At 46.6% G+C, this 25544-nt stretch overlaps 1 long non-coding RNA gene across 2 annotated transcripts; it reads right to left on the bottom strand.

Annotated features, from left to right (window-relative positions):
- Positions 1 to 2573: 2573 nt before the first annotated feature.
- On the bottom strand, positions 2574 to 23662 carry LOC111774579 (uncharacterized). Of its 2 annotated transcripts, XR_011441669.1 has the most exons (3): positions 23242 to 23644; positions 16841 to 16905; positions 2574 to 8274 (listed from the first exon to the last, which is right to left on the bottom strand). It is a non-coding gene; the product is annotated as an uncharacterized lncRNA (long non-coding RNA). The 2 variants fall into 2 exon arrangements; XR_002809576.2 differs by lacking the exons at positions 2574 to 8274; positions 16841 to 16905 and adding an exon at positions 20832 to 21430 and having other exon boundaries at positions 23242 to 23662.
- Between the last annotated feature and the right edge of the window lie 1882 nt (positions 23663 to 25544).

The following is a 25544-nucleotide window of genomic DNA, read 5'->3' as shown; positions in this document are numbered from 1 at the left end:
GAAATTCCCCCCAAGCTCTTTCCTCACTCAGCACCTCACATTGCGGTGTGTCATCTCTGGGACACAGTGAGCCTCGCTGTCCCTGGGCACAGGAACCTGGGGGATGGGAAGGCCTCTGACCCCTCACAGAGCAAAGTCCATTCTGTGCTGGTCTGTCCACCTGTCTGCAGGGTCCCTGGGCTCTGATGACGGTAAAAGCTAGGGAAGTCTCATTTTCCTTATTTCAAGAGAAAAAAAAAAATCTCTGGTTTTATTCCATATGAATAACCAGGCAACATTTCAGTGTCATCATGAATTTTTTCTTTTTCTTTTTGTGTTTAGTTTTCCTGACACTTCAGAAACATGGAATGAAAAATTGGGAGTAGACGCTCTATGAAGCAGAAGCACTTCCGAATGTCATTTGTATATGTGCGAGTTACTTTAAAACTTAAAACCGTCATGGAACAAGACTCTGAGCAGGCCCAGGTTTTTGTCCCAAATTCCCCATCTCTGTGTGTCACTGTGAGAGACACTACTGTGCCAGATCTGATGGTAAGAGTCAGCCTCGTTCTCAGGCTGGAGCCCAGAGATAAGCAAAAAGCCTGCATTGGCCGAGGCATCTTTGGATCCAGAGAAGCAGCTGGGATCTGCTGATCCCAATCACATGCTTGAGTCTGAGTAGCAGCACAGACTGGGATAGCTGGCCACACTGACGCCCCTGCTCAGGGTGCAGGTGAGTCTGGCTGTTGTTCCTGGAGATACAGAGAGGGAGGGCGGCTGGGTCAGCACAGGCTGGGAGAGGGAACCTGAAGACACAGACAAATATGGGTGCTGGGCAGGGACCAGGGTAAGGCTTCTCAGCATTCTAAGAAGGAAGGGAGTGAAAATTGGGGATGTCTACCACTCGGAGTCCTGTCCGTACCTGTGCAGTGAGAGAGGAGCACGAGGAGGAGAGGAGTCCAGGCCATGGTGCACACAGACCCCTGGTCCCCACAGTGGGGCTAGCATGCCCCAGGCCTCCTTTTCTTCTCTACCCTCTGCCACAGGAGGGGCTGTCCATGCAAATGGGTTTCCATCCAGTGCAAGCCCAGCCCCTCCCTGAGCCCTGGTGCTGGAGCTCAGCTCACACCACACACTGAGGAGGGTGGAGGTCGGCTTCACCCCTTAGGAGAGCCCTGGGAGGAAGCACCTGCTGAGGCAACACGAAGGGCCCTGCTCAGGGGACTCTGCCAGGCCAGAGAGGGCACAGCTGCTGAGTCCCCATCAGTGAGCACAGGGCCCAGCTACCAGGTCCTGGTTCCTTTGAGTGAATGGTCCTCACTGAGCAGCTATGTAGGAACCACAAGGAATCCCACAGCTCCCCCTTCTGGTCTCAGGGCACACCGCTCACCATGACCAAAAGCCCTGAGAGCCCAGCTGGTTTCTGCAGCTCACCAGGTCCCTGTCTCTGTTCACACACCCATGGTTAGATTCCTAGATACGGGCATTCTGACAATGTAGCATGATTACTGCAGTTTCTCAGTCCCAGAAGGAGTCCTGTTTGGACGTGCTTGTATGTACATATATAACTATTTAGCGTTCATTCTAGAAAATGCCAAGTGACCCAGATGTGCATCAGGTCAGGTGTCACAGATGAGGGGACAGTTACGCCGGTTTGAAGAGCATGTAGGGACTGTTTAGGGAAATAACGTAGACGGGAGTTTTCCGGGGATAAAATCAGTGATCTATTCCAGCGAGGACAATTGAGCAATCATGCCTAAAGTCATGTAACACATTTAAAGTTTTGATAGAGATTAGATTTGATTCAGCAACTGGGAAAAAAGCATGGCCTTGTTAGGCTTCACCTTTACCAGTGAATGTGGAACGAACTTCTTTATTCCATGAAGTGAGTTGTATTTTCTTAACTTTGTGTTTTTCTGCATATCTGTGTCATATATTTCTTTTCAGGATTCTGCCTTAGGTCTCATACAATTTTCTTAAAGAAAACTTTCCTACCTATATTTCCTTACTCATCTTAGTTTGGTAGCAAGCTAAATGGGAGATTTTAAAGTTTTTGCCGTTGTAGTGAATGGGCAGTTAAATCCTATAACCATCACTTCTGCACTGTACCTCATAGCCAGCACTGCTGGATCTGTGCCCATGGTCCCCACATGTCTAGACTCACAGGGCCTCTTAGTAATGACCTGTGACCAGGACCTCTGCTCCCCTCAGACACTTTCTCCTCGAGGCCTTCAGAGGGACCCTTCCCACCCAGCTCAGGCAGATCAACCCCCTGCCTAACACCCTTCAGTAACTCCTCACTGCTGTTTGCATAAAACTCAACTCCTCAGCTCCCCTAAGGTAACTTCATGGTCTGGTCCCTGCCCCCTCCATGGGCCACCTCCCAGCCCCTCTCCTTATTCTCAGACCTCTAGCCTCCCTCACTTGCCTGTAGTTTCAAAAGCGGGCATTCCTGTCCCTTTCATGGCTTCCAAGCCAACTCGTCTTCTGTCTATTGGGAATAGATGGGCTTAAACTTGAAATCATGGTGAAAACACACATTTTGGCAACTCTCAGTGTCTCTTAGCAGGACATACCCACAGTATCAGAAGGAGTAGAGAATTTAAAAACTATATTGTGGACAATTTTGAAGTTACACAAACTACAGAGAATGATTCAAAGAACCACCTGCACCCGTCACCCAACCTCAAGTGTCATCAATAGGACTCAACTTCTTTAATCTCCAACCCTTCTCTATCCCTCATCCTAATACCCAAATATGAAAACAAATTCCAAACACCGTACTGCATCATCGGTCCATGCTACAGCATGCACATGCATTTTTACTGTCCCCAAACCCTTGGACATTAAAGCAATGCGTCACGACTACTCTCACATAAATGTATTTGCGTTGTCATCTCCTGAATGGTTAGCTTATTTCCTTGTTGTACTGACTGAGAAAGTGAAGGAAGAGCAAGGCATCCTGTGTTTTGGAGCCGTGAGGTTCATGGATGACACATTTGAGTAGAAGAAAATCCAGACCAGCACGTCCATCCTCAGACAGTCTACTATGGGTCTCCATTCATGCACTTCAAGAATCGTGTCTTTTTTGGACACTAAGATTTCAAACCCATCATTCTTCCTTCCTGAGTTTTCCCACCTGGTTCCACTGGCAGATCTGGGACTAAGGTGTTGCATATTGAATTTCATTCAGCATATGGTGGATTTTGAACTGTGTATTTAGTATTGTGTGACAATCAATTGTCTCACAGGCTCTTAGTTCAGTGAAATGTGAGCAGATGTTCAAACAACTAACATGCACTCGGCAGTTTATTTGCTCCTGGGGGTCATCTTCTGTCCTCAGAATCGCTCCACCATCCACTGGATGCTCCTGACTGCTGTCTTGTACCCACAATACAATGCAAACTCCAAGGATACGTGACTCTGTCTGTTTTTATTCATCTTTGTATCCCATGCTTGAAAAACGCTCACTCAGAGAACAGATGAAGATGGATCTGTTACATTTTCATGTGCATTGTGTAAAGCTTTACAATATTAATTGCACATCTATTCTGGCTAAATGTGTGCTCCACACTCTGGTTGAGAGGAGATTCCGTGTGATTGGGTCACAGGCTCTCTGGCCTCATTTGAGTCTGTGCACCTGTTTTGTGTAACAGATGGGAAAGCGGAAGCACAGAGAGTGACACATCCAGCCTTCTGTCCAGTTGAATGTCGGGAACAGGTCTCAACGTCAAAGGCCTCCTAAGAGCTGAGAATATGTTCTTCTAACCCAGAGGGTCCCAAACTGGGGTGATTTGGCCCCCCTCCCCAGGGCATTTTGGGGAATGTCTGGAGGTGTTTTTGTGTGTCATGACTTGGAGAGTAGGGTGCTGTTATCTGATGTGCGGACCCCAAAGAATGTTTTTAAACATCCTGCAATATACAGAACAGCCCCCAGCACAGGGAATGACCCAGCCACATTGTCAGTAGTGCCGCGGTTCAGAAACCCTGTTTGAAGCAAATCACCTCCATGAAATGATTGCAAAGGAAGTAGGAAATCATCCATCAAGACATGGGGGGGAAATTTTGGGGAAAAAAATAGATTCATAAACATGCAATCTCAACATGGATATTCCAGCAGGAGACAAGAAAGAACAACCATCTCTGCTGGGGAAAGATTGAGGGCAGACCCAGCATGGGGAGGCTCTGGGGCACTTCCATCTCACTGCCCCACGGGTCTGGAGCACTGTGCGCTTATAGCTGCTGTCATCAGACTGACCGGAGTAGTCGGCATCGTCCTCAGGCTGCAGCTCAGAGACGGTCAGGCAGGTGGCATTAGGGGAGCTGGCTGTGGAGTCAGAAAACTGATGAGGAACCCTGGAGGGTCCTTTGTCACTCTTGTAGATTTCGCTGATGGGGGCACTGCTGGTAGCAGTGCACATATCTGCTCCCAATGTAGCCACTGCTGTGGGTGCAGGAGATGGTGCCCTCCTGCCCCGGAGACTCCAACACAGAGCTGGTCTGAGTCAGCACAACCTCAGCCCAACACCTTGCAAAGAGGGAGCAACACAGAGATCAGTAAGGACAGGACAGACTCTGTTGCCAGGAAAGAGAAAGAGGTCATCATGCCAGGAGACGTCCAGGTGTCCTCCCAGAATTCCCTGGAGGCAGCCACCTGTGCAGTGAGCCATACGGGTGAGAGGAGCGGAGCCCAGGCCATGGTGGAGATGCCCCCAGACTCTGCTTCCTGAGCTCCACCACCAGGCCTGAGCCCACCAACCCTTCTTGTATGTTACCTGTATTCTCAGGGTGGGAGGTCTCCACTCGAATCTTCCCCTTTCTGGAGGCTGTGGGTGCCCCTCCTTCAACGTTAGCCTGGCCTGCATCTACTAAAAGGAGAATGTAGGAGAGGAAAGGGCTTCTCTGCAAGGATTACACAGGAACACTTCCAAGACGAAGGGGAGAGAAGAGCTCAAAGCTGAGGAGCTGGGGAGCACCAGCGCCCTCTGGTGGATGCAGGAGACTTGTGACCTGAGCTGGAGCAGGTGATCAGGGTTCCTGCCCTCTCCATCCCGGACCCCTCGCAGATCCAGCCACTTCTGATTGGCTTCTTTCACATAGAAACATGCATGTCAGTTTCCTCCATGCCTTTTGGGGGCCAAATGATATGTATTTTTATCCCTGCATCACGTTCCACTGTATAGATGCACCGGTGTTTCTTTATCCATTCACCTGTTGCAGGGCATATTGGTTGCTTCCAAGTGTTGGCCATCATGAATAAAGCAGCTGGAAACACTTGTGAGCATATTGACGCCTCAGCTTGATCCTTCCGAGGCTTGCTGTAGACTGTAAGTGCTCTTCCACAACAGCATATTCTCGGAATCATTTAGCCCCTCTGCTGTATTTTTCTGTGAACTCGACTAAGTGCCCCAAAGTGATGAACAAGGACCACAGCTGGCTGCTTGAAATGTGTACAATTTGCAGCCTGTGTGAGTCGTGGACACTGCTCATCCACCAGCTCCTGGTCACCTTGTGGACAGACCTTGTGTAGTTTCACACTATGCACATGGATTTTAGGGTTCAGCTAAGATGAGAGGAACCCCATGCTGATTTCTAGATCTTTTCTGTGAAGGGCGCTCCTCTCCAGAACTCATCCCCGCAGCTCCCAAGAGCCTCGGATCCCTGAGCTCAGGTCTCCATCTGCTCCACTCGGTGAGAGGCTGTGCGCTGCCTCAGCTCCCCTCTCTGCTCCAAGGGGCCAGGCTGTGCATCACACAAAAAAGGTGGGCTGATGATACAACTTGTGCCATTTTTTTCCTCACAAAAATAATAATCTTGTTCTGCCTGCTGTCTAATGTTTGAAAGAACTTTTATACATGTATCGGTTTTTCCAGTTGTTTGCAATGGGCAGTTAAATCATTTTTCAGTTATTCCAACATGGTTGCAACTATTTGTGTTTTTAAAATTACATAAATGGTAGTTTCCAGAGATCTTACTCTGAATCTCACTTTTTTTATTAAGACATCTGTGTTTCCTGAAGATGCGTGGATCTGTTTGAGAACTGAGCTCACGATGTGACTGCTGCGTGGCACTTGAACAGCCCATCGTGAGCCCGCTGTGCGTGCGCACAGGCCTCCTCCTCGGCAGGTAATTGAGTTCCATTGATTTCTGTGTGGTTGGTTGTTCTGTTTCATTTCTGCAACCACCGCATACTCTTTAAATTATCTGTGTGTTCAAATAGATCTCGATACCTAATCATTTATATCCCACTTCCTTTTCATTTGTTCACAAAATGCTCTAGGCTATTCTTGGACTTAACTTTTCCCACATAAACATTAGAAAAAATGTTATGTTTCCCGAATATTCTGACTGATACTACACATAATTATTATATTTACATATTAAATAAGCATACATTTCATATTTTTGATATTAATCATTCTCAGCAACGTCTATTTTTACGTTTATTCAGGTCGTGTTTGATCCCCCCGTTGGAATTTTTATCTTTTCCCAGAGCATCCGTGTGCATTCTGTGTCAGATGGTCGCCTGCGGTCTCTGCGGGCCATGTGGTTAATGAAGACAGCGCTGTGTGTGCAGGGAGAAGGGGCTGCACTCAAGCTCCACCCGAGCCTGGTTCCCAGCGGAGCGGCCTCTGCTGAGGCGTCAGAAGACACACGCTGGGCCTGGGGCTTTACTGAAGAGGTGACTGAGTGTGAGACATGCGCAGAAATGAGACTCTATAGACGGTCCTGGAAAAGAGTGCCAGCCCTGAGGCTTCAGTGCCTGTCACAGGCAGGGTCCACAGGACATCCCGATCTTATGGTCCTCACGTGGGAAGGTGGCCTCACGCTGCTGGTTGCCTCTGAGAGGAATGTTGTTCCTGAAGAAAGGTTTTCTGCTGTGTTGAGCTGAACAGGCTGAGTGTGTGATTTTGGCAACAGCTGAATCTAAAGTTTCTTAGTGTCAGCGATCTGTGGAAGGGCCTCAGAGCCTCTGCTGCTCATCACTTTTGAAAACCAACACAGCACATGAAAAGAGGCTCAACACCAGGGGGCATAAGGGAAATGCCCGTCAAAATGCACTGAGGTATCACTCCCCCCAGACTAGAAGGGCTATGATAACAATGAGAGACAATAACAATCGTTGGGGAAGATGTGTGGGCACCAGAACTTGCAGATGGTGTTGGTGGAAATGTAAACCAGTGCGGCCATATTGGAAAGATCTCACAGCTCCTCAGCATTGTAATGTAAAGCCCCACACGTCGCAGCAATCCCGCTCCTGGGCGCCTCCCCGGCAAATGAAGACACATATTCACCAAAACCAAAGCAAACAGGACTTGTACCTGAACGTTCCTAGCAGCATTGCGCATACTAGCGAAAGATGACAAACAACTCAAATGCCCATCAACAGGTGAATGCATAAACAAATGGTGGTTTGCTCACACAATGGAGTATTATTTGGCAATTAAAAATGGACTACTTTGCCATGCCACAGCATAGATGGACATCAAAACTCTTATGCAAAAGAAATAAGTGAAATAAGGTGGTCACAAAGGGCCACATATTTTCTTGGCTCCAGCTACGTGAAATGTCCAGAATAGGGGAATGTATGAAGACAGACAGTGGATGGGCGGTTCCCTAAGGCTGAGCAGAGAGTCAGGAAGAGTGATCTCAAATGGGTGGGGACGTTCTCTGAGGGAGGATGGAAATGATCTATGATTAGATTACAGTGACAGTTACACAGCCCTGTAAATATGCTGAGCACCACTGTAGACATTACACTGGGGAGCTTTATGACATGCAGACTACATCTCAATCAAATTATAAACAATGTGAGAGGGAGCTTCTGCCACTGACTCTTTAAAGTTGGTCTGTGTTCAGAGTCAGACCCTCAGATGCTGACACTCTAGGATGGGCCACAGTCAATCCTCTCTGTTTGTAAGAGGCAGTGTGGAGGTGATCACAAGGAATGGGGCATGTTTTGGTCTCGGTTCCCCATGGGTCCGGAGCACTGTGTTATTGCTGATGCTATCATCCCATGCTGAACAGTAATAATCAGCCTCATCCTCAGGCTGGAGCCCAGAGATGGTCAGATAGGCCGTGTTGCCGGACTTGGAGCTAGAGAACCGAGCTGGGATCCCTGAGGGCCAAGAACTTCTGAGCATCACAGTTTTGGGGGCACCGTGAGAAATTTGGTACCAGCCCACATCAAATATTCCACCGTTGTTGCTGTTTCCAGCGCAGGAGAGGGTGACCTTCTGTCCCACAGACCCAGACACTGAGGCTTCCTGTGTCACCCAGACTGCGCCCAGGACCCTGGACAGAGGAGGTAGAGACACGGAGAGTTGAGACTGGGGTTATTGCCCGCAGCATGTTCACAAAATTATGGTTAAAGAGCAGCCAAATTGTCCCCCATAATCACTTCTCCTGCTTTCCAAAGCCAGTCACCTGAGCAGTGAGTGAGGAGGGCGAGGAGGAAAGGAGTCCAGGCCACGGTGGAGACACCCAGGCTCTGCTTCGGAGCCTCACGAGTGAGGGAACTGCACAGAGTCCTCTTATCTCTCCCCTCAGGAGAGCAGAGAGGACCCCTTCACGCAAACCACCTCCCTCCCCTGGAGTGCCTGGGCCCACATTTGGTGGAAGCTGAGTATGGGTGGGGCTTGGCAAGCCTCTCCTGGGGCCCTGGGAGCTCCCAGCTGCTGGACCCCAGTGAGCACAGAGCAGAGGCACAAGGCAGGGCTCCAGGCTCTGGGTTCCCAGCTGAGATCGCCCCACAGACCCTCCGGACAGGCCCACAGCGCCCCCTGCTGTCTCAGAGCCCAGATTCACCTGTGACTGGGATGGATACCCCAGGGCTGAGGAAGGAGAGAGAGAGACTCTTGACTCAGCCCTGCCTAGCACCCCACCAATCCCCACAAAGGGGCCGGGGCTTCTCGTCCCCAGGGGACTCCTTGCTGTGCTGCAGGTGTCACCGCACCTTTTCCTTACTTCAAAAATGTGGCCTCTTCTCAATAGGCACATGAAAAGATGCTCATCATCGCTGATCATCAGGGAAATGCAAATCAAAACTACACTAAGATATCACCTTACACCCGTTAGAATGACAAAAATATCTAAAACTAATAGTAACAAATGTTGGAGAGGTTGTGGAGAAAAAGGAACCCTCATACACTGCTGGTGGGAATGCAAACTGGTGCAGCCACTATGGAAAACAGTATGGAGATTCCTCAAAAAATTAAAAAGAGAACTACCATACGATCCAGCCATCCCACTACTGGGTATTTATCCAAAGAGCTTGAAGTCAGCAATCCCAAAAGTCCTGTGCACCCCAATGTTCATCGCAGCATTATTTACAATCGCCAAGACATGGAAGCAACCTAAGTGCCCATCAACAGACGAATGGATAAAGAAGATGTGGTACATATATACAATGGAATACTGCTCAGCTGTAAAACAGAACAAAATCATTCCATTTGCAATAACATGGATGGACCTTGAGGGAATTATGTTAAGTGAAATAAGCCAGCGAGAGAAGGATAATCTGTGTATGACCCCACTCATATGAGGAATTTAAAATTACGGACTAAGAACAGTTTAGCTGATACCAGGGGAAAGGTGGGGTGGGGGGTGGGCACAAAGGGTGAAGTGGTGCACCTACAACACGACTGAAAAACATTAATGTACAACTGAAATTTCACAAGATTGTAACCTATCAATAACTCAATAAAAAAAGATGCACATTTTCATCAAAATCTATAAGATTCTGTGTTTATTTAATATAAAAATAATCACTTGCCAATTAAATTAATTAACATCTCCTCTCTTCCCATCAGCTAAGCAGACAATCTGGGCAGATGGCATCTTCGTCCCCTGTCCCTCCCAGGGTGCTTCCTGGTGCTGCCCTGACCCTCCAGGCCAGCGCGGATGGTGGCCCCGGAACCAACCTTACCCAGGGAGGGCAGGCTCCTGTAGTTTTCCAGCATCACCTCCCGGTGCAGGGCCCTCTGAGTAGGTGAACTCCATGGCCACATCCTGGAACATCAATGGGTCCTGAGACATCACACACAACAGTGCTAGGCAGTGGGAACGCCACACGTGGCACATCACAGGGTGCAGCCAAGGCTGTCCCCGCAGGCAGAGGAAGGTATATGCAAAGAAACTAGTAACCTACATTGTGCGGCACACAAAACACTAGTGAGAGTGTTCAAGCAAGAACAAGACACCAACGCTGAGTGTGCTATTCTGAGATTCTCTTGGAAGTTCTAGTAAACGCAGTAAGGCATTCCAGTGGAATAACAACAGCTACGGGCCCAACTATGAGAATCTCAGGGACAAGACGTCAAGGAGGAAAAAGCAAATTGCAGAGGAAAACATGGAGTGTGCATTTATTCAGTGTACAGACTGAACTGTGCCCCCCAAAAGGCATATGTTGAAGCCCTGAACCCTAGTGTGACAATATATGGAGACGGGGTCTTTCAGGAGGTCATTAAGGTTAAATGAGGTCATAAGGACGGACTGCTAATCCCATAGGACTGGTGTCCACGTTAGAAGTGGAAGAGGGCCCTGGAGCGCACGCACGCAGAGGAAAGGCCACGTGAGGCACAGCGAGAAGGCTGCCATCTACAAGCCAGGAAGAGAGGCCTCTCCAGAAGCCAGCCCTGACAGCACCTTGATCTTGGACTTCCAGCCTCCAAAACTGTGAGAAAACAAATTTCTGTCATTTAAGCCACCCAGTCTGCAGTACATTGTGATGGCAGGCCTGGCAGATCAATAACGTTCAGAGTTCAAACATGCAAATTTGAACAATATATGGTTTAGGGATATATGTGGTAAAACCATAAAGAAAAGCAAGAAAAAAATTGCTACAAATTTCAGGATAGAGGTTATATTCCAAGGAGAAGGGAGAGGGACGTTGTTTTTAAGATGAACAGATGGAAAAGGAGGAAGTATGAATATTAACTTATTTGGAACAGGAAAAAAAGAGTTGCTGGAAGGAAGGTAGGTGAGGGCTCAGCAAAAAAGAGGGAGCGAGGAGCTAGGGTTGTGCGGGGACTGACCCTAAGGTGCGGCTGATTTGGGGCTCAGTCTTCCTTCTTATCCCTTCTACCAATATGGCAACACCCTCTCCTGGCCCCTCCTGCTCAGACCCCACGGCCTCCCATCTTTCTCCTCCTTAAATGACTTGGGTCCACAGACCTTTGTCCTGGGCTCCCCCAGATCCCCTTTTCTTCCCTTCCTCAGGGTCCCCCTGGGCTCATCCACTCCCAGGACCTCAGGACCATCTTCCGGACCCCAACTCACAATGCTGTCTTCCAGATCTGAATCCTGGAGTTGTCGTGACAGAGTGAGAGGGGAAGAAGAACGAGTTACTGGAGAAGCCAGGCCAACAGCGTCATCTCCACCACTGAGGACATGCCCTCCTCCACAAAGGTGGAGACACCAAAGGCAGCAGCACCTGTCTCATTCTCCCTGAGACGGAGACCCCACAAGCGCCAGTGCCCACCTCACCACAAATGGAACCTCCTCATCCGCAATCCACTGACATTGTCCAAGGCCAAGGGCAGCAGAGGCCAAGGGGACAGAGCGGGTGTGAGGGCCGAGTCACAACATCACAGGCACCCTCACCAAAGCCCTGAGAGAAACAAGAAAGCCTGAGTGATCTGACCAGCAGAGCAGCCGCCTCAATGCCACAGTCATCATGGCAGATGCCTACACAGTCCAAAGCCACAAGAGGGCAAAGGGACAAAAGTGGCTAACCCACAGCTGAGAATGTGTCCCCCCAGGCTGGGCAGACAAGGGCTGAGTACACACCATGCTCTCCCTCATCTAGTTGAGTCCACCCAACAAGTACAAACCAAAACGTAACGAGGAATGAACTCACCTAAATACCCAAGGCTTCAGAATTGTTTCACAGATAACCAACTTGAGAATTTTTGAAGAATATCATTTTTAATTTGTAATAAAATTTTACAATCTGAATTTTCAATGGTAAAATGCTGCAAGCACCTATTAATAAAGTTTTATAATAATTTTAATTAGTAAGAATAAAGTAAGTCAGGAAAGGATAAGTATGCAACATAAATATTACCCAAAAATCAGCTGTTCTTCAAACAAAATTCCTACTATGTGGGCAGCAGGCTTCAGATGTTAACAAATCGATTTAAACACTTAAATGGAGACTCACAGAGACCCTTGGTTAGGCTGTAAATTGACTCTTTGCTTCTGGCTAAATATAAGTTAAACGTGATGAGAAGTTGAGGATCTTTATGACTAGGGAACAAATTTATCCAGACGCCACCAGGTAAGAGCTTCTCTCAGCTAGCTCTTATGTTCATTGTGATTCCTTTTGGAAATTTAGTTTCTAAAGTAGAAAGTTGTTTTTAAAGGTACAGCTAATAATCTTTGTAGAGAACTCAGAATGGGCCGTGTCCTTTAAGCACTGATAATTACAGGACTGAGTTCAAGGCTTTTATGTATTATATATACTAAGGACAGAAGGCACGCTCTTAATCAGGTACTTGAAGAAAAAAGTAAAGTCTTTATAAAAAAGAGGAAGTGAGGTTGACTGACATTGTCTATTTGTGCATCGATTTTTCCTTCAGAAGAAATAAAATGAAAACGGAGGCTTTTAGTAACTGGATAATGGAATGAAAAGTATTTTGTTGAATATGTATTTTTCCAAATACTTGATTATGAGCTTATCTGGAGAATATTAATCATGGCTGCCAAGAAGAATCAAGGCTACATGTTAAATGAAAAAAAAAGATTTAAATGGAAACAACACAGTTTTTATAAAGAAGCCAGATGAGGGGAACTTTCCCAATTAGACATTGGTTCAAAACCAAGGTCATTAAAACAACATCATATTCACGAAAGCAGGCAGCCCAAATGACACATAAACAGGTGGCTATTTAGACACACACACGGGCTCTGTAGGCCAGCAAGGGGAGATGGACCACTCAAAAACGGTATCGGACAATAGGCTAAGCACTTAGAAAAATAAAAAGAAGATACCCACCTTGACCATTCTCAAGGACTAAATGTTTTCACTTTTAAAGCCATAATAGTCACAGAAGGAACTAGAGGCTTTTGAAAAGAAGAACCTTGGGGAAGGCTGACCTGCAGGCCAGAATCCATTCTGAAAACCATAAGCACACTTGAAAACAAAGAAAGCTAGATTTTCTGTATGGCCCAAACAAATCTGAAAGACATTCAACTGGGAAAAGGAATTTGTACAGTACATCATTTTCAAAGGATTGATAACCTCCCACGTAAAGAATTCTTACAAATCAATAAGAATAAAACAGGTAAGAGAAAACGGACATTAGATATGAGTAAGTAATTTACAGAAGAAATTCAAATGGCTAATAAACATACAAAAAAGTATTCAATGACACTGAAGAAAACTTGAAATGTAAATTAAAGGAGTAACATTTTTTACCTGTTGATTTGGCAAAGATTAAAAAGTTTGCTAGGGCCGGCCTGGTGGCTCAGTGGTTTAGTTCACACGTTCTGCTTCTCAGCAGCCTGGGGTTTGCCGGTTCGGATCCCGGGTGCGGACATGGCACCACTTGGCATGGCGTCCCACATATAAAGTGGAGGAAGATGGGCACGGATGTTAGCTCAGGGCCACTCTTCCTCAGCAAAAAGAGGAGGATTGGCAGCAGATGTTAGCTCAGGGCCAGGCTTCCTCAGCAAAAAAAGAGGAGGACTGGTAGTAGTTAGCTCAGGGCTAATCTTCGTCAAAAAAAAAAAAAAAGTTTGCTAGACTTCAGTTTCCAGTAATAAACTCATTGAATATCCAAACTGATCCTCCAGCTGAGAATAACTAAAAATGCTGGATAAGATGCAAGTCTTTTAGGAAAAAAACTACAAAACTTTACTGACACATAAGAAGACTGATTACTAAAAAGGTACGTATTCTTCATAAGTTTATTATAAAATTAATCAAAATGCAAAATGAAATTTTTTTACCTTGCTAAAAAAATGATACTAAAGTTCACCTGGGAGAAAAATCAGGCAAAAGGAACTTTACAAAGCTACAATTATTAAATTATCTTTGCTTCAGTCTGAAAACAAATAATGGAACAGAATAGATAACCCCCAAACCAGGTTCCTGTATATCTAATAATTGTCATAAAGGTGATACTACAAATATCTGGAGGACAAATTATTCAATAAACAGTGCTGAAACCACTAGTTGCATGCCAACACATCGGATACCCCAGGTGAAATGGACAAACTCCTAGAAACACATAACCTACCAAAACTGATTCAAGAAGAAACAGAAAATCCAAACAACACGTAAGGAGATTGAATCAGTAATAAAAAATCTCCCAAGAAAGAAAAGCACAGGACCAGATGGCTTCACTGGTGAGTTCTGTAAAATACTTAAAGAAGAATTAACACCAATCCTTCTCGAACTCTTCCAAAAAATAAAGAGGAGGGAACACTTCCTAACTCATTCTATGAGGCTAGCATTGCCCTGAAACTGAAACTAGACAAAGAAACTAGAAGAAAAGTACAGACCAAGATCTCTTATGAATTAAGATGCAGAAACTCTCAACAAAATACTAGCAAATCGAATTCAGCAGCATAGTACAGGGACTGTACACCATGACCAAGTGAGATTCATCCCAGGAATGCAAAGTTGGCTCAACATACAGAAATCAATCAACACAATACACCACATTCACGGAACAGAGGAAGAAAACTACGTGACTATCTCAACGGATGCAGAAAAAGGATTTGATGAAATCTAACACTTCTCCATGATAAAAACACTCAATAAACTAGGAATAGAAGGAAAGTTCCCCAACATGATAAAGGCCATATAAGAAAAACCCACAGCTAACATCACATTCAATGTTCATACCAATGGACGATAAGAAAAAGAAATTAATAAAACAATTCCATTTACACTTGCATCAAAAAGAATAAAACACTTATGAGTAAATTTAACTAAAAAGGTGCAAGACTTGTACACTGAAAACTACAAAAATTGCCAAAAGAAATTGAAGAAAAAAAAAGGAAAAACATCCTGTGTTCATGGATTGGAAGACTTATTGACATTGTTAAGATGTCAATACCACCCAAAGTGATAGACAGATTCAATGTACTCCCTGTCAAAACCCCAATGATGTTTTTTTCAAAAATGGAAATACCTATCCTAAAATTCATATGGAATTTCAAGGGAACCAGAACAGCTAAAACAATCTTGAAAAAGAAGAAGAAAGTTAGAAGACTCACACTTCCTGATTTCAAAACTTACTGCAGAGTTATAGCAATAAAAACAGTGTGATACAGGCATAAGGCTGGACATATTGAGCCATGAAATAGAACTGACAGCCCAGAAACAAGCCCTCCCCTCCGCCCAAACTGATTTTTGAAAAAGGGTGCCAAGATTGTCCAATGGGGAAAGGACAGTCTCAACAGATGGGGCAGGAAAAACTGGATATCTATATTTAAAAGAAGGAAGTTGGACCCTTACCTTATACCACATACAGAAACGAACACAAACTGGAGGATAGACATAAATTTAAGAGCTAAAATGATAAAATTCAGAAGAAAACATAAGGCCAAACTTCATGACTTTGGATTTGGCAGTGGTTTCTTAAATATAAGACCAGAAGCGGAGGCAACGAAATTAACAAATAAATTCTACTTCATCAAAATTTAAAAGTTGTGTGCATCAAAGGACACTATCAGAGTGAAAAGAAAATCCATAGAATGGGATAAAATATTTGAAAATCATATCTAATACGTGTTTAATATCCGGAATATATAAAGAACTCCTAGAACTCAACAACCACCACTAAAAAAAAAAACAGTTTAAAAATGGGCAACAGACTTGCATAGACATTTCTCCTACAGATATACAGAAATGGCCAATAAAACATGAAAAGATGCTCAACGTGATTTGTCATTAGAGAAACGCAAATCAGAAGCAGAATGGGACATCACTTCACCTCTACCGAGATGGTTATAATAAAAGTAGTGGAAACTAACAAGCGCTGGTAAGCATGTAGAGAAATCGGAACCCTTGTGCACAGCTGGTGGGAATGGAAAATGGCGCAGTCACTGTGGAAAACAGTGGGCAGTTCCTCAAAAAGTTAAACATAGAATTCCCACATAACTCAGCAATTCGGCTCCTCGATACACACCTGAAAGAATGGAAAACAGGGACCTAAACAGATGCTTGTACACCGATGTCCGTAACAGCATTGTTCACATTAGCTAAAAAGTAGAAACAACTCAAGTGTCCATTAACAGATGGAGGAGACACAAAATGTGGTATATGCATACAAAGGAATATTATTTTGCTTAAAAAAGAATTTAGTTCTCATATACACTACAACATATATCATGTGTTCATAACAGGGAGTTATTTTTTAATTGGTACTGAATTTCTGTTCAGGGTGATGAAAATGGGGTGGTGATGGTTGTGCAATATTGTGAATATAATTAACGTCGCTGGATTGTATACTAAAAAGTGGTTAAAATGGCAAATTTTATGTTACATATATTTAACCACAATAAAAAAAAAAAGCAAAGTGACAACCTGTATATGTAGCATTCTACCACTTGGGTGAGAAAGAAGGGAACAAAGCCTGTGATTCCATGGTTTTCCGTGTACAGACTCTCTCCAAAGGACGCACCAGAGACGGGCTGCGGGGGAAGCTGGGCGACAGGCGGAACTTGCTGTTCTCCCTTCTGCATGTCTGAATTCTGAATTCTGTGCAGGTGTTACTTACTCACAAACAATTACTTAAAAAAAGAATTCACAGAAATGGGCTTTAAATAAACATTATGACCCCAATAAGTAACTGTGTAAAGATCAGTCAATTCCTGAGACAAGAGGCACACCCTCCCCGACTCACACCTGCACAGAAAGCACGGTCCTCAGCATCGCCTGCCCCTCGGCCATGTCCACTTCTCCAGGAGGAGCTGCAGGAAGAGAGAGGACACGTGAATACCCGCTCCTGTGGGGTTAGAACTGTCCAGAGAGGACCACCAGCACCCCAACAGCAGCCCGAGGACACCACCACTTGTGCACCTGGGGCTGTGAACCATGCAGGAAGAACCGGCTTTTTCCTTGGGGTTCTTGTCTTTTCTGATCTCTGTGAGGCACTTACAGCGTAGGCCAATTCTGTCTTAGAACCAGCTCCCCCCACAAAGAAAATTCCGGGCCCAGACGGTTTCAGTGATGAATGAATGCTATCAAACATTTAAAGGCAAAATACTTACATAAACTGTATCAGAAAATCGAAAAGAAGGGAATGCCTCCTAACTCATTTTATGAGGCCAACATAACCTTGCTACCAAAACCTGACAAATTGTTACAAGAAAAGACAATTAAAGCTCAGTATCACAAACAGAGATGCAAAACTCCTCACCACATATTAGCAAATCAAATGTATGGGTATATATATATATATATATATATATATATATATATATGTATGTGTGTGTGTATTCATATCTCCCAGAAATAAAAGGTTGGTTCAACATTCGAAGATTTATATAATTAATTACATTAAAATTATATTCATAGAATAAAGGAGAAAAATCATAATACCTTAATAGATGAAAATGAATAAGTGAATTAAGTGAGGCCATAGGATGTGAGGGTCTTCTTATTTGTTGCTAACCTTAATACTCCAAACCCACATCACAGTTAGCAATTTTTCATACTGCACTTTCCCTGCTCATATTACTGTGCAGTTTCTGTCTCCGGGTTGGCTCCTTACTGATACAGCTCAGGGGAGAAATTACTCTCGACCTCTACTTCACTACATACAAAACATTTGACTTGGATTATATTGTAGATCTAAACGGAAAAACTAAAACTACAAAATTTCTAGAAGAAAATATAGAAGGAAATTGTTGTGACCTTGTGGTAGGCAAAGATTTCTTAAGTAGGACACAAAAATCGCTAACCATAAAAAAGTTGACAAGTTGGACTTCATCGAAATTTAAAATTCCTGCTCTATGAAAGACATCATTAAGAGGAAAAGGCAAGAGTGCAGGAAAGGGGGTTCCGCAGGCCTGGGTCCCTCTCACCCTGCACATTCCCAAGACAGGCCTGTTTTCAGGACTGGGCCTTGGATAGCTCCTGGGAACTGAGCTTCTAGAATGTTCTGTCAGACAAGAGTGCTTCTGCAAGCCTGAGGCCTTGAGCCACGCGGTGCCAGACTGTCCGGATAGTTCACACTGGCAGCGTGACTCAGTGAACATCTGCTTTCCAGCCGGGGGTCCACAGCCTTAGTAACTTCGGTCAGGCAGGCGGCACCGACAAACCTCCAAGGAACACTCGGGGCGCCTGAGCATGGGCAGGTTTCCCTGGTTGGCAACACTCCACAGGCGTTGTCACATACCATTCGGGGAAGAGGGCACATCCCTTCCAGTCCCCCAAGGGGGCATGTGGGTGCTTGTGGCTGGCGTCCTCCAGACTTCACCACACGCACCTTCCCTGTGCTGATTTTACTTTGTGTCCTTTTGGTGTTAGAAGCACTAACGGTGAGTATACCAACTTATGAGTCCTGTGAGATCCTTCTAGTGAAACACTGAGCCTGAGGGTGGTCTTGGGGACTCCCGAGACAAGATGCCACAGAATGCGAGGAAACAGTCACTCTACATGTGCTAAAGCAGACATAATACATAGAGACAGACGAATATAACACACACGGAACAGATATGTGATAAAGGTCTTGTATCCAGAATATAGAGAGAATTCTCACAGCTCGGAAACAAGGAAACAACCCAATAAAAAATGAGCAAGGGATGGAAGACTGACAAGTGTGGGCAAAGATCTAGAGCAAATGTAACTCTCGCACATTGTTGGTGGGAACGTAAAATGCATCAGCCACGGTGGAAGTCTCAGAGTTTCTTAGAAAGCTAAACGTACACCTACTCCCTGACCTGGCAGCTATTCCATTACCACGTGTTTATCCAAGAGAAATGAAAATATACATCGACAGAAAGGCTTGTATGCAAATGATTACAGCAGCTTTACTCATAAAAGCTAAAAGCCAGAAGCAACTGAAATGCCCATGAACAGGTGAATGAACAAACAAATTGTGATGTGTTTATACACATATCACACAAGGAATACCACACAACAAAAATGAACAAGCCACTCATACACACATGATATGGACAAATCTCAGAGATACTGAATTTTTTTTTTGAGGAAGATTAGCCCTGAGCTAACATCCATGCCCATCTTCCTCCACTTTATATGTGGGACGCCTACCACAGCATGGTGTGCCAAGCGGTGCCATGTCCGCACCCGGGATCCCAACCTGGCGAACCCCAGGCCAAGAAGCAGAATGTGCACACTTAACTGCTGTGCCATCGGGCCTGCCCTAGAGATACTGAGTTTTTAAAAAGCCAGACACAAAGGAGAACACACGTTATGGTTCGATTTTCACGAAGTTCTAAAGCAAGTTCCATGCTGAAAGAAAGCAGCCCAGCATTGGCTTGGGGTGAGGAACCCCAGGAATTGGCTATAGGGAGGCAGGAAGGAACTCTCTGGGGTGTTGAAAATGTTCTGTCTTGATTGGAGTGGTAGTTACACAGATTTATACATTTGTCAAAACCCATTAAACTGTACACTCAAAATACGAATTTTGCTGTATCTAAATTACATATCAATACAGTTGATTAAAAAGAAACTAGGTCCTGTCTCCCAAGACCCAGTGTCTCGGGGTCTCCTCCAGCCTGCGGGCCTCCCTGCCTCTGTCTCCTGTCCTCCTCCTCTGCCCCCGCCGCACGGCCACCTCACACTTCCCCTGAAAGAACCTCAGCAGAGCCCGTGGCCCCACCCTTCCCGGAGAGGCAGGCAGCTCCCAGATCCTCCCTCCTCCCTCCACCCAGCCACGGTGCTCTGAACCAGAACTGACCTGGTTTTCTCCCTCCGGGTGCACCCAGGGCAACATCTGACTCATGACACTGTATGTGTGTCACCCACTTGTCCCATCTTGGGACAGCACCTCCATGTGTCAAGCCTCTCAGGCCAGAAATGGGAGGTTCCAAGTTTGGGCCTCCAGCCTCACCTCCATGCTCTGATTCCAAATCCAACAGACTCATCACCCCAAACCCCTCCTGCCCATCTCCTCCCTCCCTGCCAGGGTTCAGGTCTGAGTCTCCTTTTGACTGATCTACCACAGTGACCTCCTTCCTGGCCCTCCTACCACCAGCCCAGACCTCCTGTAACCAACCCATTTCAACGATGAGGCCAGACTGACCTTTCCAAGACTCATTCATTTGTTTCATTCAACAAATGTAAATGGAACACCTACTCTGCGCCAGCCACTGTTTTAGGCACCGGGAATACAGCAGTGAAAAGCCAACAAAAAACCCTGCCCTCGTGGGGCTTACATTCTAGTCAAGGAGGCAGCAATAAACAAGACAAACAAGTAAAAGGATAGGTTAGACAGCGTGGGAGCCAATCCCAAGGCTCCTGTCCTGTGGCGTGTGCCCTTGTGTTGTCCCTTCCCACAGTGAAAAGGCTGACCTGGGTACCAGTTGCAGAAATAATGGTGTGTGGCTTCTGAGGCTACATCACAAAAGACACCGCAGCACTTGCCTTGCTCTCTCTCAGCTCACTGCCTCGGGGGGGAGCTGGCTGCCACGCTGTGAGATGCTCAAGCAGCCCTGTGCAAAGCCCACGTGGTGAGGAGCCGAGGCCTCCTGCCAACAGCCAGCCCCGACTGGACACCCATGTGGTGGCTTCATCTTGGAAGCACATTCCCCAGCCCCAGTCGAGCCTTTGGATGTCTGCAGCGCTGGCCGACAGCTTGACCGCAGCTTCATGAGACTCAAGCTAGAAGCACAAGAGCAGCTGCTCACAAATTCCTGACCCACGAAAGTGCCGTGAAATAAAAAATGTTTATTGTTGCTTTAAGTCTCTAAAATTCAGGGTAATTTATTATGCAGGAATAGATAATTAATACAGACACTGAAGAGATAAGGAGAAAAATAAAGCAAGGAAGGGCTACAATCTTAGAGACGATGTCCAGAAAAGGCTTCCTTAGGAGAAGGTCACAAAGAGCGAGGAAGCCAGCCACGTGGATATCTGGGAGAAAGCATCTCCGACAGAGGGACTAGCACCTGGAGCGTGCCTAGTTCCAGATACAGCAGATGCCAGTGTGACCAGTGATGGTGGGGGAGGGAGGGAGAGGAGATGGAGCTGGAACTCACAACTGGGGACCAGATGGCACAGGACCTCAGAGGCCGTGCATGGTGAGACCTCGGCTTCCACTCTGGGGACAGGAGTCCACGGAGGATTCACAGCAGGCAGGGGACGTGGTCTGGCCCACCCTGTACCAGGATGGTCCAGTACTGTGTGGAGAGCAGGTCGGCGGTGGGACAAGTAGAAGCAGGGAGACGGTGGAGGGGCTGTTCCAACAATCCAGGGAGGGACAGTGCCGAGCAGGGGAGAACTGAGAAGGCTCAGAACCTGGATACACTGTGAAAGGAGAGCCAACAGGGTTTGAGAATGAATCAAATGTGGGATGTGAGAAAACAGCAGAGTCAAGAAGTACTCCAAGATTTTTGGGCTAAGCAGCTGGAAGAAAGGAATGATCACTTGTTGAGATGGGAAACAGCGCAGAGGAAGGGGGTCTGCGGAGAGGGCGGGAGTCACTTTAGACATCGAAGGTGAAGAGTCTTAGATATCCAAGTGGAAGCGCCAGGTACAGCCAGGTATGTGAATCAGAGTTCGAGCAGAGATCTGGGCAGGAGATATAAATTTGGGGGTCATCAGCTCATGGATGGCAGTTAAAGCCACAAGACCGGATGACATTTCCCAAGGAGGGAGCGCAGCTAGAGAAAGCGGGAGGAGGTGTCTGAAGAAGAAGCCCTAGGGCCCTCCAGCCTTGGGGAGAGAGGTCTTTCATCTTAGGAGGAGATGAGGGCCCAGTGATGGAGACTGAGGCAGGACCCGGGAGTGTGTCAAAACCCCAGCACGTCAACTCAGGAATGGAGAGCCACCAGGGTACAAAAGGGCCCTGTGACTCAGCATTCTGCAGGCTCCCAGGGTCTTTTCAACTTTTGCTCTCACTAACACCCAAATTATTATTTTACTGATGTTCTTTAAATGATTTTTTTAATTGCAGTAAAAAATACTTAAAATTGTCCATCTTAACCATTTCTAAGTGTACAGTTTAGTAGGGTTAAGTATATTCACACTGTTGCACAACCAATCTCCAGAACTTTTCCATCTTGCAAAACTGAAACTCTGTCCCTGTTAAATGGCTCCCCATTCCCCCCTCCCCCCAGTCCCTGGCAACCACCAGTCTCCTTTCTGTCTCTACCAATTTGACTACTCTAGAGACCTCATATAAGTGGAATCAGACAGTATTTGTTACTCTGAGACTGGCTCAGCTCACTTAGCATAATGTCCTCAAGGTTCAACCATGTTGTAGCAGCTGTCAGAATTTTCTTCCTTTTTAAGGCCAAATATTCCATTGTGTGGATATACCACATTTTGTTTATCCATTCATTTATTGATGGACACTTCCACCTCTTGCTATTGTGACTAGTGCTGCTATAAACACGGGTGTGCAAATATCTCCCGAGATTCTGCTTTCAATTATTTTGGTTATGTATCTAGAGATCATGTGGTAATTCTACTTTTAATTTCTTGAGAATCCTCCTGTTTTCTGTGATGACTGTACCATTTTACAACCCCAGCAGTAGTCCACAAGAGTTGCATTTCTCTGCATCCTTGCTAATATCTGATTTCTGTTTTTGAGAGCGGCCACACTAATGGGCATGAGGTGATCTCTCAGCGATGTTGATGGTGAAACGTACATACAGGACAGCGCAAGAATCCTACACGGAGCACAGAGTTGGAAAGGGAACATTCAAGGAATTCTTGACCCAGGTCAAGAAATAGACGTCACCGGTGTCGCAGAAGCACCCCTGCCGTGTCCTGGTAAACCTTTTCTCTTACAATCTCTCTGCTTCACGTCGCCACACGTCCCAGCTAATTACTCTCCTGGTTTTTACAGTAATAATTCTCTTGCTTATCTTTATAGTTTCCTCACATCTTTCCACCCCTAAACAACAGAGTGTATTTTGCCAGTTTTTGAACTCTATATTAATAAAATAATTCTGCAAGTATATGTGTGTTACCCTTCTGCTTAACATTGTGTAGGTAAAACGCATCAATGCTGTTCGTGCAGCTCTAATTTATGGGTTTTCTGTATAAAATTTCATGGCAGGAAAATTCACCCTCAGTCTCTTCAAATGCAAATCCACAGAGAGACGCTGTACCTGTCTCCCGGGGTTTCGCGGCAGGGGTCTCCATGGCGCCCCTCGGCAGCGTCCCCTGGAGGCGTGGGCACCTCTGCAGCCTCCCGGGCCCCAGGCCAGGCCCAGAGGAGCGGGTGCTGCTCCTGGGGCTCAGGGACAGCAGCCTGTCCGGGTCAGGCAGGCTCGGCAGGCGCCCCCAGCCCCAGGCTGCGCTCGCGCCGCATCCCCCGCGCCCCACGCAGCTGCCCCAAACTCCGCCCGGGGACGCGCGCGGGGCCGGGGCGGGCCGGGCTCAGCTGCCCGGAGAGGGCGGGCGCGGAGAAGGCCCGCAAACAGGCCCCGGGCGGACCGACACACCGACCGACCGTCGGACAGCTGCGCGAGCGAGCGAGCGAGCGAATGGACTAGCCTCCCACAAGACGACAGCGACGACCACAAGGGAGCAGCAGTGCGGCCGCCGCGCGAGAGTGCGCCTGCGCGGACCGGACGCGAACCACAACTCCCGGGAGGCTTTGCGCCGCGCCGGCGGCGGACTCCGTTTCCCAGAGGGCGTCTGGGGCCCTGGCAAAGACCCGACCGGGACGAGCGTGTGGCACAGCCTTCTGGGAAGTGTGGTTCCGGGGCCAGCAACCGTGTGGCGCCGCTGTCCCTGCTCTCCGCTCTTTGTTCCGGGAACATCTTGAAGTATAAGTGTGTGCGTGTGTGTGTGTGAAACATCTTGTGTGTATGTGCAAACATCTTGAAGTATGAGTGTGTTTGTGTGTGTGTGTGTGTGTCCCCGTGGGGGCGTGCTGGGCCGCTGTGTGTGTGCGTGTGTGTCTAATTGCGGGCATATCGGGAGGACGGTGCCCAGGAACGTGGACTTGGCCTGTCGCTTCGTCCACGTCTCCAGGTGGAGTGGAGTGGGCTCTGGCCCACATCCGTCTTTGCAGGAATGACTCAGGCGCCTCGGCCTAGGGACACTAGAGGTGGTGGGCGAGTCTTCAAGGGGTTTCCCAGGGGCCCTGCCCGTGCTGCCCTTTGTGGAACAAGGCACCTGGGGAGGAGGAGGTAGAACCCCAGCCCTGCTCTCAGACCAGGTGCCCCTGACCCGGGTCCCCGCTCAGTAGCTGGGGAAGGTTATGGGTGGTGGCCCCGCCTTGACACATGGACAGGCTCTAACACTGCCACCTTCCCTAACTTGGACCCCAGGCTCAGCTTTGGCTACAAGCTCTTCCCATCCCCCCTCCAGTATGTCCCCTATAAATCTTATCTTCTGGTATTCACGCCCTTGTGTAGTACCTCCCACACTGAGTAGGGCTGACTTGTGCAATGAAAAGGAATGTTGTGGAAATGCTAGTGTGTGAATCATAAAGCTAGGTCATAACGTACATCGATTGCAGCCTCTCCCTTGCTCTCTTGCATCACTTGCTCTGGAGAAGCCAACACCACATCCTAAGGATACTTCAACAATCTGTGGAGAGGTCCACGTGGCAAGAAACCCCGCCCTCCTGCCTCCAGCCTGCGCCAATGTGCCACCCACAGGAGGGGCTGATCTTGGAAGTGGATCCTCCAGCCGTTGGTAACATCCTGGAACCTTATGAGAGAGACCTTGAGCCAGAATAACACAGGACAGCTAGATGTGGTGTACAATAATAAAACTTTATTGTTGTTTTGTCACTGATTTAAAGGTAATTTGTACAGGAAAAGGTAACAAATCCAGATAAAAGTAGTATATATAATGCAGCTAGCTAGTTACAATATTTGGAAATAGGATCCTATGAAAACAAAACTGAAATGTGGGAGAAGCTTTGGAAGCAGCAAAGAGCAGAAGCCAGAAGAGTGGTAATGAAAGCATAAATGCCTTTGAAGGATCTGTTAGAAGGAGTCTGATGATCTTTGAGGAGGCTTTGGATGAGAGCTTAGAGGAAAAGGGAGAAAATGTTTTTGGAAATTGGAGAGAAATAAATCCTTGATACAGAGTGGCAGAAAGCTTAGCAACATTGTCATCTGCAATAACATGGAAAGTAGGAAATGTACCTAATGAACTGGGTGATCTAGCTAGGAGACTTCCAGCCAGAGTCTTGAAGGTGCTTCCTGCTTTCTTGCTGCTTATAGTAAAATAGGAGAGGAAAGACATCTACTATTAAACAAAAAGGAGCCAGGAATTGCTGGTTTTGAAAATTCCTGGCCTCTCCAGATGGAAAATGATACTGAGATTAAAAAATGGTCTACAGGCAAAGATTAAATCTAGAACACAGTTAGGAAAACATGGTATAAAGATGAAGTTTCATGAAAAGATCCTTGACATCATTAGCCATCAGGGAAATGTACAAAAAACACAA

This window comes from Equus caballus, chromosome 8, assembly GCF_041296265.1.
Source record: "Equus caballus isolate H_3958 breed thoroughbred chromosome 8, TB-T2T, whole genome shotgun sequence".
NCBI lineage: Eukaryota > Metazoa > Chordata > Mammalia > Perissodactyla > Equidae > Equus > Equus caballus.
The sequence above is the reverse complement of the archived record's forward strand: the minus strand, read 5'-3'. Positions and strand labels throughout refer to the sequence as shown.